Raw genomic sequence first — 12,517 nt, 5'->3', positions numbered from 1 at the left:
TTATTCATTCCCTGGGCAGGAAGGCTTTTGACCATATATCCTGCAGTGGCTACAGGGCATCGGTGTCTGGGTTCTAGCCCTGGCTCAGCTGTTGCGGTGCTGTGCAGTCTTGGGTAGCTCACTTGATCTCTCTGACTTTGTTTTTCCCTCCCATCTGTAATACGGAGAGGGCTGGGCTAGTTAGGGTCTGAGGCCCCTCTGCCCTAATGCTATTTACCCTCTTCCAGGATAACGGCTGGTGGGCACAAAGACAAACCAGATAACACAAGAATAGTGTCTGGGGACTCTAGCTGTCTGGATTTGAGTCCCAGCTGGGCCACCTAAAAATGGGACTTAACCTCTCCGCATATATAAAATGAGGGAAATGATAACCTTAAAGGGTGGGGACGAGGGTTAAATGAAATATTAATACAAAGTAAGTGCTCTGTAAACATTAGTTGCTGCCATTGTCATGGAATTATTCATAGTCTGGTGGGAGAGAGTAAAACCTGACACAAGCGGTTTGTCCTGCTTTGTCTGCCATACCGCACCCACCCCAGCTCCGGGAGGAGCCCCCTGACTGGCGGGCATTGAGGAAGTGCGATAAAGAAAGACACAGAAAAAGAGGAAGGGGGACCCACGGAAAGGTCAGGTGGGCCATACGGTGGTGAAAGAGATGACCCCGATGTTCCAGCCAACTCAACGCCACCGCCTTGGATGAATGTTAGGCTTGCAGAAGGTTCTGGGTAAACGTACGTAGGATGAAGAACTGAGGCTGTGGAAGGAAAGGTCTTCGGGCCTGTGGCCCTCAGGACACCGTTCATGCTCTCACGCATGCGGATTGGGAGGAAAGCGCCCTTGGCCTGGGTGGTCAAGTCTGAAAGACTATGCCTGGTGTTGTCGTCACGCCCGGGTTGTTAACCTCCAATGTCTCGTCTGGGAAACTAATCCAATACAATATAAACGAAACAAAAGAACTCTGAGTAACCCACGCAGATGGAACTGTCTGACAAAGTCAGGTGCTTTTTCTTGCAGAAGAGTGTCTTGTGTCTTCAATTAGAGCCCACCTTCATTTACTCCACACATAATTTCAACAGATATGGTGGGGCAGAGACTGCGAAGAGCCCCCTATATCCTTTCTTTCCCTCTTCCTTTTTGCAGTAGAGCCCCCAAGGTTAAACCTAGGTCCATGGCTGCCCTGCTAGAGGCTACATATCTCAGCCCCCCTTGCGGACGGATGCAGCTATGAACTGAGTCCTAGCCAGTGGCATGTGAGTGTATGCAGTACGTTTAACTTCCGGGCCACATCCTTAAGAGGAAGCTGCCTGCTCTCCACTTCCTCTTTCCCCTTTGTGAAGACGGGTGGGGGAGTGGCAAGCTTTGATGAGGCTGACCAGGACAGCGCACTAGGGTGGGCCAAGCAACAGGACAGGAAGCACTTGAGTCACAGGATGACCTGGAGAAGCACCCTAGAATGCTGACCACCTTGGGCTTTTCCGTGGGAGAGCAATAAACCTTGTAAAGTCACTATTGTTTGGTCTCTTTTACAATAGCTGAACCAATAGCCTAACGGATAAGCCTACTTTCCTGATTTTGAAACCAACAGTGGAAGAGCAGGAGCATATTGGAAGGAGAAAGGACTTACAAGAAAGCAAGGACAGTGAAAAAAGCAAAAGTCAGAGCAAGAGAAGAGATAGAACAACTGTAAGGCAAACTCAGACGTTTGGAGTCATTTAGTGCAAGGTCTTTCCAATAAGCCTTGCAGGTGTCGTTGTGCTCTAGGCTGGTCCTGGAAATGTGCTCAGAACCATCCTGCTTCATTAGGAGAAGGTTAAGTCATTGACCAAATATTTTGTTTTAAAAGGAAGGCAATTATATATTTAGAAAGTATTTCCAATCAAAAATTATTAAAGTTTGTACGTTGGGGGGAGAAACCTTCAGCATCCAGAAATCCCAGTCATCCCAGATTATACCTTTCCTCAAGGATCAGAAAGCAGAGATTTTGATTCATTGATGTCGACCTTCTCCCTCACTAGATTATAAATCTTTTAAGGTTGGATGGTATCTTCTTTTCTTTTTCTTTTTCTTTCTAGTATCTAACACAGTGCCCTGACTCAACAAATACTTTTTAATGGCTATGGGGGTGAGGTCTACGTTACCCTAGGTGACAGCATAGGAGAATCCCACTAGCTGATTTGGGGTACAGATGCTCCTTGACTCATGATGGTGTCCTCTCCCTATAAACCCATCATTAAGTGGAAAACATCTTAAGTCGAAAATGTGTTTAATACACCTAATCTACTGAACATCATAACTTAGCCGAGCCAAACTTAAATGTGTTCAGAACACTTGCATTAGCCTACAATTGGGCAAAATCATCTAACACAAAGCCTATTTTATACTACAGTGTTGGATATTATGTACTTTATTGAATACTATACTGAAAGTGAAAAACAGAATGGTCGCATGGGTACTTGAAGTATGGTTTCTACTGAATGGATGTCGCTTTTGCACCATGGCAAAGCCAAAAAACTGTTAAGTCAAACTCTTGTAAGTCGGGGCCCCTCTGTATTGATCTGTGAAATTGCCTGAGGTCCTAAACCAGCTTAGTGAAGAGCCACAGAGGCATAACCCTCACAGTCTATTGAGCCCATGGTGGCCCTGGGAACTTGTCCCTGTTATCTAGAAATCATTTCATCAGAATCACTCAGCTGAGCTCAAAGAGACATACACACACAAGGAGACTCATTGTGGAATTGTTTGCAATTGCCAAAAACAAAAAACGATAAAGCACAACTGTGCACAACCTACACAACTGTACGTGGCCTTTCTGCACTGCCCAGCTGAGACGTTCAGGAAAACTCAAAATGAGAGGGAAAAGGCAGGAGGCCCAGGAAAGAGTCAGTTGGGTGTGATCACTGCTGTTTCTCATCAGTTTGACTCTAATGATTTAGGCCCCAGACAGGAGAGCCACATGCTAGTGTTCCTGTCAGCCCAAGGCCTGGTGTTGGGTGAGGCTGCTAGGCAGGGGGTGAGCAGGGGGTGAGAGGGGGCCGTGCGCCTGGAGGTGAAAGAGTCAGACTCTGCAGATTTAGCTATAGGATCCAGAGTATAAACTTATGCCACTGACAGGGACAGTATTTTCAAGGCAGAACCAAGACACTCTTCACATTTTAAGTGACAATCCAGATACTAAACCCAACAGCCAAATAAAAACTCTCTAAGGAAGTGGGTCCATTTTGGGAGCTGGGGCTTCCTATCTTACACTCTAATCTGCCCTTCCAGACAGAAGGGAATTTGACTTCCTGTGCAGAAGGTAGAGGATCAATGTACTGGGATGGAAAACCCTTTTTTCCAGTGTCTAAACAGACAGAGGGTTGTGGATTTCTAGAGAGGAGAAGGCCTCAGGCTTAGGTCTGGACACACAGCACCACCCCACCGGAAGCTGGCATTCCCCAGGTTGGTGGGGCCAGGGGGGAGAAGGCAGGGCCCTCTAAACACTTGGCCCCCACAGCAGAGCATCCTGGCCTCTCTGCTCCTGGGCAGCCCTGACCTCCCTGGCCCCTCTCCCCTGGCCTCGGGCTGGGCCCCACTCACCAAGGCGGCACCAGGTGGGTAGTCTTAGCCAGCAGCAGTCTCTTTTACTAGTACTTCTCCCCTGGAAGAAGGGAAATTCACGACTGGTGGGAGGTCATTGTCATCCACCACCAACAGCTACTACCACTTATCAATACTGGAAACTTCTGGAGGGTTAGGTCAGAGGCAGGTGCTGATGACATCACAAAGGAGGCACCACTGTTGCGCCAGAACTCTGGAATTGTGGTGTCATTTTTCTCACCCAGAATTGAGCTCCACTGGGCATTTTCAGACACATCTGGGGGTTTGAAGCCTGCACAGCCTTACAATTCTATCTTGAGCCTGGCGGGTGCCCTGCAGGATTAGGTCGTTAAAGAATACGTGGGATTAAGGCCCTAATAAAAGAGGCTTTACACAGCCTTCAGCCCTTTTTGCCTTTCTGCTTTCTGTCATATGGGGACAGCATTCAAGGTGCCTTCTTGAAGCAGAGAGCAGCCCTCACCAGGCAGTGAAACTGATGGTGCCTTGATCTTGGACTTCTCAGCTTCCAGATCCGTGAGAAATAAATTTCTATTGTTTATAAACTACCCAGTCTGTGATATTTTGTTATAGTAGCACAAAGAGACTAAGGCAGTTTTTTTTGTTTTTTGTTTTTTGTTTTTGAGACAGAGTCTTACTCTGTCACCTGGGCTAGAGTGCCGTGGCGTCAGCCTCGCTTACAGCAACCTCAAACTCCTGGGCTCAAGCGATCCTCCTGCCTCAGCCTCCCGAGTAGCCGGAACTACAGGCATGAGCCACCATGCCGGCCTAATTTTTTCTATTTTCAGTAGAGACGGGTGTCTTGCTCTTGTTCAGACTGGTCTCGAACTCCTGAGTTCAAGGGATCCTCCCGCCTCGGCTGACCAAGGCAGTTCTCCCAATCGATGTCACCATTCTTGGCACACGTGTACTTGAGTTTCTGCAGATCAGGAGTGAAATCGTGAGGCCATTGGGGGTGTGGATCTTCAGCTTTACTAGTTCATGCTAAAGTGTTTTTCAAACTATAAATTGTATCAGTTTATGCCTCCACCAGCAATGGATGAGAGTTCCAGGTGCTCCACTTCCTCTTCAATATTCGGCACTGATCTATTTTAGTTGTTACCATTCTGGTGGGCATTTAGTGGTGTCTTACACTGGTTTTTATATGCATTTCATGAATTACTAATGAGATGAGGCACATGGTCATATCTGTATTGGCTATTTGTAGTTCATTTTTTTAAATTAACAAACTTTTTTTTTTTATACCAGTTTTAGGTTCACAGGAAAATGGGTGAAAGTATGCAGATTTCCCATATGCTGCCCCCACACATGCACAGCCACCGCCACCGTCAGGATTCTGAGCCGGAGCAGAGCATTGTTACAATCTGTGAACCTACATTGACTCATCATTATCCGAGTCCATAGTTTACATCAGGATTCACTCTTGACTTTGTACATTCTGTAGGTTTTGATGCATAATGACATATATCCACTATTGCAGTATCCTCTGGAATAGTTTCATTGCCTAAAAATCCTGTTTTCATCCCTCCCTTCTCGATAACCCCTGGCAACCACTCATTCTTTTTTACTGTCTTCATAGTTTTGCCTTTTCCAGAATGTCATATAATTGGAATTAGACAGTATGCAGTCTTTTCAGATTGGCTTCTTTCACTTAATGAATTGCATTTAAGTTTCCTCCATGTATTTTTGTGGCTTGATAGCACATTTCTTTTTTAGTGTTGAGTAATATTCAGTTGTCTGAATGTAGCACAATTTGTTTGCCCATTGACGCACTGAAGAACATTTTGGTTCCTTCCAAATTTTAGCAATTATGAATAAAGCTTTATAGGCAAGAGCCACCATGACCACCTGAGTTTTAAGAGTTCTCTATATAGTCTGGATATTAAGCCCTTATTGGGCATATGATTTGCAAATATTTTCTCCCATTCTTTGGGTTACCTTTTTTACTCCATTGATAGTGTCGTTTGAGGCACAAAATTTTTTAATTTTCATAAAGTCCAATTTGTATATTGTTTCTTGGGTTGCCTATGCCTTTGATGTTATATCCAAGACATCACTGCCAAATCTAATGTCATGAAGTTTCTGTCCTGTTTTCTTCTAAGAATTTTGTAGTTTTGGGTCTTACATTTAGGTCTTTGGTCCATTTTCAGTTAATTTTTATACATGGTGTTAGGCAAGGGTCTGACTTCATTCTTTTGCATGTGGATATCCAATTTTCCTGGTCCAGCTTCCCCACCTTCTTGGGTTCCCTAGCAGGAGATCTGTCCTTCCCTTAACCCACAGGAAGCATCATGACTGCCTGAAGGGGGAAATATCCCTGAGGACAGAGGCAAGGGGAGAGGTGGGACTACCATCCCCAGCCCTGTAAACTCCGCTCCATAACTCAGCCAAAGAGGATATGGAATCAGAGTGGCTGTTCAGCAGCACCATGCTATGGGATGTATGTCCCGTTGGTCTCCTGGGCATGATCCCCTAGCCAGCCTTCCCACTCTGCCAGCATAATCCCTTTGGGACTGCCTCATCTGGGACAGGCAGCACTTCAACCATTTCCTAGAGCCAAGGCAAACTTGAGCTTAAGGCACCACCTAGAGCTGAAAAGGAGGCAGCGACCTAGCAGTAAAGATTCACTGAGCAAATATATTCAATAAAAAACAAAACAGAGCCGGTCAGAAAACTGGAATAAATAACTAATCCTTCAATGCAAAGATGAAGACACACACCTACAAGAAACAACAATAAACAGGGAACCATGACCTCCCCAAAAGGACAAAGCAAAAATCTAGTAACTGACCCTAATGAGATGGCAATTTGTGAACTCTCTGACCAAGAACTCAAAATAGCAATTTTAAGGGAACTCAATGATCTCTGAGATAAAGAAAATCAATTCAGAAATTTATCAGAGAAATTTAATGAAGAGATTGAAATAATTTTAAGATCGCCAGAAATCTTGGAACTGAGAAATACACCTGCTGAACTGAAGAACTCTTTATCGGCTCTTGACAGCAGAATGAACCAAGGAGAGGAGAGACTCGGTGAGCTTGAATACTGGCTATTTGAAAATAGAAAGTCAGAGGGGAAAAAAGAAAAAAGAATGAAAAGAATGAAGACTTCCTGTAAGACATAAATAATTACCTCAATAGATCGAATCTAAGAATCATTGGTGTTCAAGAGGGAGCTGAGCAAGAACAAGGGGTAGAAAGCTTATTCAAAGAAATAATAAGAGAAAAATTTCCAAAACTTGAAAAAGATAGAGATATCCAGGTACAGGAAGGTCTTAGAACACCAAACAGATTTAACTCAAATAAGACTACCCCAAGGCATGTAGTAATCAGAAAACAATAGACTTTAAGACAAAAATTGTTACAAGAAAGAAATAATGACAGTATATAATGATAAAAGGGTCAATCCATCAAGAAACTATAACAATTATGAAAATAAATGCACCCAGCAAAAGCTCCCCTAAATATATGTAGCAAAAACTGACAAAATTGAAGGGATAAATAGACAATTCAACAAAAATAGTTGTAGACTTTAATATTCCACCTTAAATAATGGATAGAATAACTATATAGATGATCACCAAGAATATAGAAAACTTGAGCAGCACCATAAACCAACGAAAACTAGCAGACATCTATAGAGCACTTCACCCAACAACATTCTTCTCAAGTGCACATAGAATGTTCTCCAGTGTAGTCCAGGCCATCAAACAACTCTCAATAAATTTTAATAGTTTAAATCATACAAATTATGATTTCATACAAAGTATATTTTCTGACCACAGTGCAATGAAATTAGAAATCAATAACAGAAAGAAATCTGGGGAATTCACAAGTATGTGGAAATTAAATAACACCCTTAAATAACCAATGGGTCAAAGAAAAAATCACAGGGTAGGTTAGAAAATATTTTGAGATGAATAAAGACTAAAATACAACATATAAAAACTTATGGGATGTAGTGAAAGAGGGAATTTCTGAGCAGAGGGAGATTTATACTTGTAGCTGCCAACATTAAGAAGAACAAAGATTGCAAATTAATAACACATCCTTCCACCTTAAGATATTAGAAAAAGGAAAAGCAAACTAAATCCAAAGCAAGGAGAAAGATTAGAGTGGAGATCAATGACATAGAGAACAGAAAAGCAACAGAGAGAATGAACAAACCCCAAAATGGGTGCTTTGAAGACATCAAAATCTGTATCTGGGCTGAACAAGAAAAAAAGAGAGAAAACTCAAATTACTAAAATCAGGAATGAAAGTGGGGACATTACTACTGACCTTACAGACATTTCTTAAAAAGGATTATAAGAGGATACTATGAACAATTGTATGCCAACAAATTAGATAACCTAGATGAAATGAACAAATTCCTAGACACACAATCCACCAAAACTGATTGAAACATAAATAGGTCAATAACAAGTAAAAAGATTGAATTAGTAATCAAAAAACTTCAAACAAGGAAAACACAGGACCATTAGTGAATTCTAGCAAAAGTTAAAGAATTAACACTATTTTTTCTCAAACTCTTCCCCAAAAAATAAGAGGATGAAACACTTCCTCATTCATTCTATGAGGCCAGTATTATTCTGATACCAAAGCCAGACATCACAAGGCAAGGAAACAATATACCAATATCCCTTATGAATAAAGATGCAAGAATCCTTAACAAGATACTAGAAAACCAAATACAGCAGCATATTTAAAGGATTATATATTAATACCATGGCCAAGTGGGATTTATCTCAAAATTGCAAGGATGGTTCAACAGTTAAAAATTAATCAGTGTACTATGCCATGTTAAAAGATTGAAAAAAAATCACATAAGCATCTCAATTGATGTAGAAAAAGCATTTGACAAAATCCAGGACCATTTCATGATTAAAAAACACTCAACAAACTAGAAAGAGAAGGGAACCTCCCCAACCTGATAAAAACATCACGTTAGTCTGCTTAGGCTGCCACAACAAAGTACCACACATTGGGTGACTTACACAACAGATACTTATTTTCTCACAGTTCTATAGGCTAGACAACCAAAATCAAGCTGTCAGAGTTTATTTCTGGTGAGGCCTTTCTTTCTGGCTTGTAGAAGACACCTTCTCACTGTGTCCTCACATGGCCTTCCCCTTGTGCTCATGTGGAGAGAGAGAGATCTCTGATGTCTTTTCCTCCTCTTATAAGGATTCCAGTTCTATCAGATTAAGACCCCCTCCTTACGATCTCATTTACCCTTTATTGCCTCCTAATAGTCCCTATCTCCAAGTACACTCGCACTGTGGGTTAGGGCTTCGACATATGAATTTGGGGGGAACACAGTTCAGTCCATAGCAGGCATCTATCAAAAACCCACAGCTGACATCGTACTGGATAACGAAAGACTGAAAGCCTTCCGGTACAATCAGGGAGACAACAGGGATGTCAGTTCTTGCCACATCTATTCATCATGGTATTGGCAGTTCTATCCAGGGAAATTAGGCAAGAAAAAGAAATAAAAGACAACCAGCTTGGAAAGGAAGAAGTAAAACTATACCTATTTGCACACCACATTCTCTCATATAGAGAAACCCAATAAGAATCTCCAAATAAAACAAAGACTACTAGGGCTAATAAAAAAGTTCAGTAAAGTTTTAGGATATAATATCAGTATACAAAAATAAGTTGCATTTCTATATGCTAGCAATGAACAATATGAAAATGAAATTAAGAAAAGAATTCCATATACTGCTTCATATTTTGGGGCGGTGTTACAATTTTTGAAAAAGAAAGAAACTAATTCCATTTATAATGACACTGAAAAAATAAAATAATTGGGAATTAATTTTACTAAGGAAGTATAAGATTTGTACACTGAAAACTACAAAACATTGTTGAAAAAATTAATGAGGACCTAAATAAATGAAAGACATCCCATATCCATAAATTGGAAGACAATATTTTTAAGATGACAATATTCCTCAAATTGTTCTACATATTGAGTATAATCCCTTTCAGAATCTCAGCTGACTTCTTTGTAGATATTGACAAGCTGATCCTAAAATTTATATGGAATTGCAAGACACATGAATAGCTAACACAGTTTGAAAAAAAAGAACAAAGTTGGAGGACTCACACCTCTCAATTTTAGAACTTACCACAAAGCTTCAGTAATCAAAACAGTGTGGTGCTGGCATAAAGATAAACATAAATATCAATGGAATAGAATTGAGAACCCGGAAATAAATTCATCCATATATGATCGGTTGGTTTTCAACAAGGATGCCAAGACCATCTGATGGTAGAAAGAATGATCTTTTCAACAAATAGTGCTGGAATGATTTGACATCCACAGGCAAAATAATTAATTTGGACCCCCTACCTCATACCATATCAAAATCTTAAAACAGATCAGAGTCATACATGAAAGAGCTAAAACAGTAAAACTCTTAGAAAGAAACATAGGTAATTTCAGATTGGACAATGGTTTCCTAAATATGACACCAGAGGTACAAGAAATGAAAGAAAAATGGGTAAGTTGAATTTTATCAGAACTTTAAACTTTTGTGCATCAAAAGACTCTATCAGGCAAGACAACCCATAGAGTGGAATAAAATATTTGTAAATCATATGTCAGATAAGGGCATAGTCAGATAGTATCCATAATATATTAAAAACTCTTACAGTTCAATGATAAAAAGACAATCCAATTTTTAACAACGAGCAAAGGACTTGAATAGACATTTTCCCAAATAAGACATATGAGTGCCAATAAGCACACAAAGAGACGCTCAACATCATTAGTCACCAGGGAAATGCAAACCAAAAGCCCAATGAGATACCACTTCGCACCCTCCAGGATGGGCACAAAATGGAAAATAACAACTGTTGGTGAGGATGTGAAGAAATGGGAACCTTCATATATTACTGGTGGGAATGTAAAATGGTGCAGCCACCACAGAAAATAGTTTTGTGGTTCCTGAAAGAGGTAAATTTAGAAATACATATGACCCAGCAATTCCACTCCTAAGTATATATGCAATAAAATTGTAAACGTATGTTCAAACAAAACTTGAACATGAATGTTCATAGCAGCATTATTCGCAACAGCCCAAAAGTGGAAACAACCCAAATGCCCGTCAACTCATGAATAAACAAAAATGTGGTATTAATATATCTATACATTGGACTAATACTCAGCCATAAGAAGGAATGAAATACTTACATGTTCTACAACATGGATGAATCTTGAAAACATCATTCTAAGTGAAAGAAGCCAGACACAAAGGCCGCATAGTGCATGATTTCATTTATACAAAATGTGCAGAATGGGCACATGCAGAGAGGTAGAAAGTAGGTTGTTCCTTGGCAGGCATCGGGGCGTCGGGCGGTGGTGATGGTGTGAAGGGAATTGAGCCCTTCGCTGGGAACTCAAAACTCCATAAAGTAAGGCATCTTTTCTGTGAGATTCATGTATGTATTTGAAAAATAAAAAAGCATGCGTGTGCACAATCAGCACCCAGGCTCAGGAGAGCGGTCACCTCTTATGGGAAGGTAGGAGGGGTGAGGAGTGTCACCAAGGACAATTGAACTGCATTTCCAATTTTTTTTGTTTGTTTATTTCTTAAGCTGGTGACAAGAGCACAAATTTTTGGTGTGTTATTTTTTTATATCTTTTTGTTTGTTTTAAATATTACATAATTTTTTAAAAAACCACAAGGACATGAACCTCTACATATCAGAATCTCTATAAGGGGAAATGAAAGAATTGAAATAAGGTATTTGGGGTTAGAGAAGCATCAGGATCTAGATTTGGGCTCCCTGATACCGTTTCTCCTATCCCTCAAAGACGCTGCCTTGGTTCCCTGAAACAGCCCTCAGGGCTCCTGTGGCAGAGTGAGCGGAATAGAGGCTGTGGCACCCCTGGTGCATTTGTTGTCTGGTGCCTCGAAGCTGCCTCTACCTGCTTCCGAGCATATGTTACCCCTGACTTCATTACCAGTGTATTATTGGTTTGCAGGACAGTGGGGCTAACTGCTAAGTGCCTTTAGGCTGCAGCGAGATGAGGTTTTTTTCCTGGCCTTCAGTTCCTCTTCGGCTGAGCAGTGCTTAATCGGCTCAGCTCTGTTCGCTGTTTCCTTTCAGATCTTTGTATTCTGAGCAGAAATCCCTCCTCCCTCTGGTACCTCACACACTGATGAGCTAGAGAGCCAGCTACCTCCTGCCCCAGCAATTCCCTTACTAGCCTAGCCCCTTGCCAATGTGCTTCCAAATAACAACAACAACAATAATAATAGCTAACATCTGTTATACTTTACCCGAGTTAACTCGTTTAATCCCATAACAATCCTACAAGGTAGATACTATTAGTACAGTTCTCATTTAATCTTGAAGATATTACGGGTAAAGGAGATATCACTATTATCCTCTGCAACTCTTTACAGATGAGAAAACTGAGGTTCAATAACTTGGCCAACGTCACTCAAGCCAGAAGTGACTCAGCTGAGACTGGAACTCAGTTTTTCTCTCTCTGGATGCTGCAGACGGTCAGAACTGTCTGATCAACCCATAAAATAGTGAAAAACAATACATCATTATTGATTTAAGCCACTGGGTTTTCAGGTGGTTTGTTACATAGCAGTATGTATTCAATACCTAAACAGATGCTGGCAATTAGTTGGTATTAACAGACGAATATTTTCAACGTGAAAATATGCTTACATTATATTGTTAAGTGAAAAAAAGGAGGCTCTAAAACAATATGTGCACATGATTTCATTGTTGTAGAAAACAAAAGCACGTGATCTGAATCTATGCATTTCCCATTTTGGATCATGAGTGTGCGGACGGCAAAGGATGCTGTGTTCACAAAAGGATGCTGGTCAGTTCAGATCCTGCTGCCTGGACGCTGACGACTGGAACCAGAAGCAGGATAACGTGGGGTC

Source organism: Eulemur rufifrons, chromosome 2 (genome assembly GCF_041146395.1).
Source record: "Eulemur rufifrons isolate Redbay chromosome 2, OSU_ERuf_1, whole genome shotgun sequence".
Lineage (NCBI taxonomy): Eukaryota > Metazoa > Chordata > Mammalia > Primates > Lemuridae > Eulemur > Eulemur rufifrons.
Note: the sequence above shows the minus strand (reverse complement) of the source record.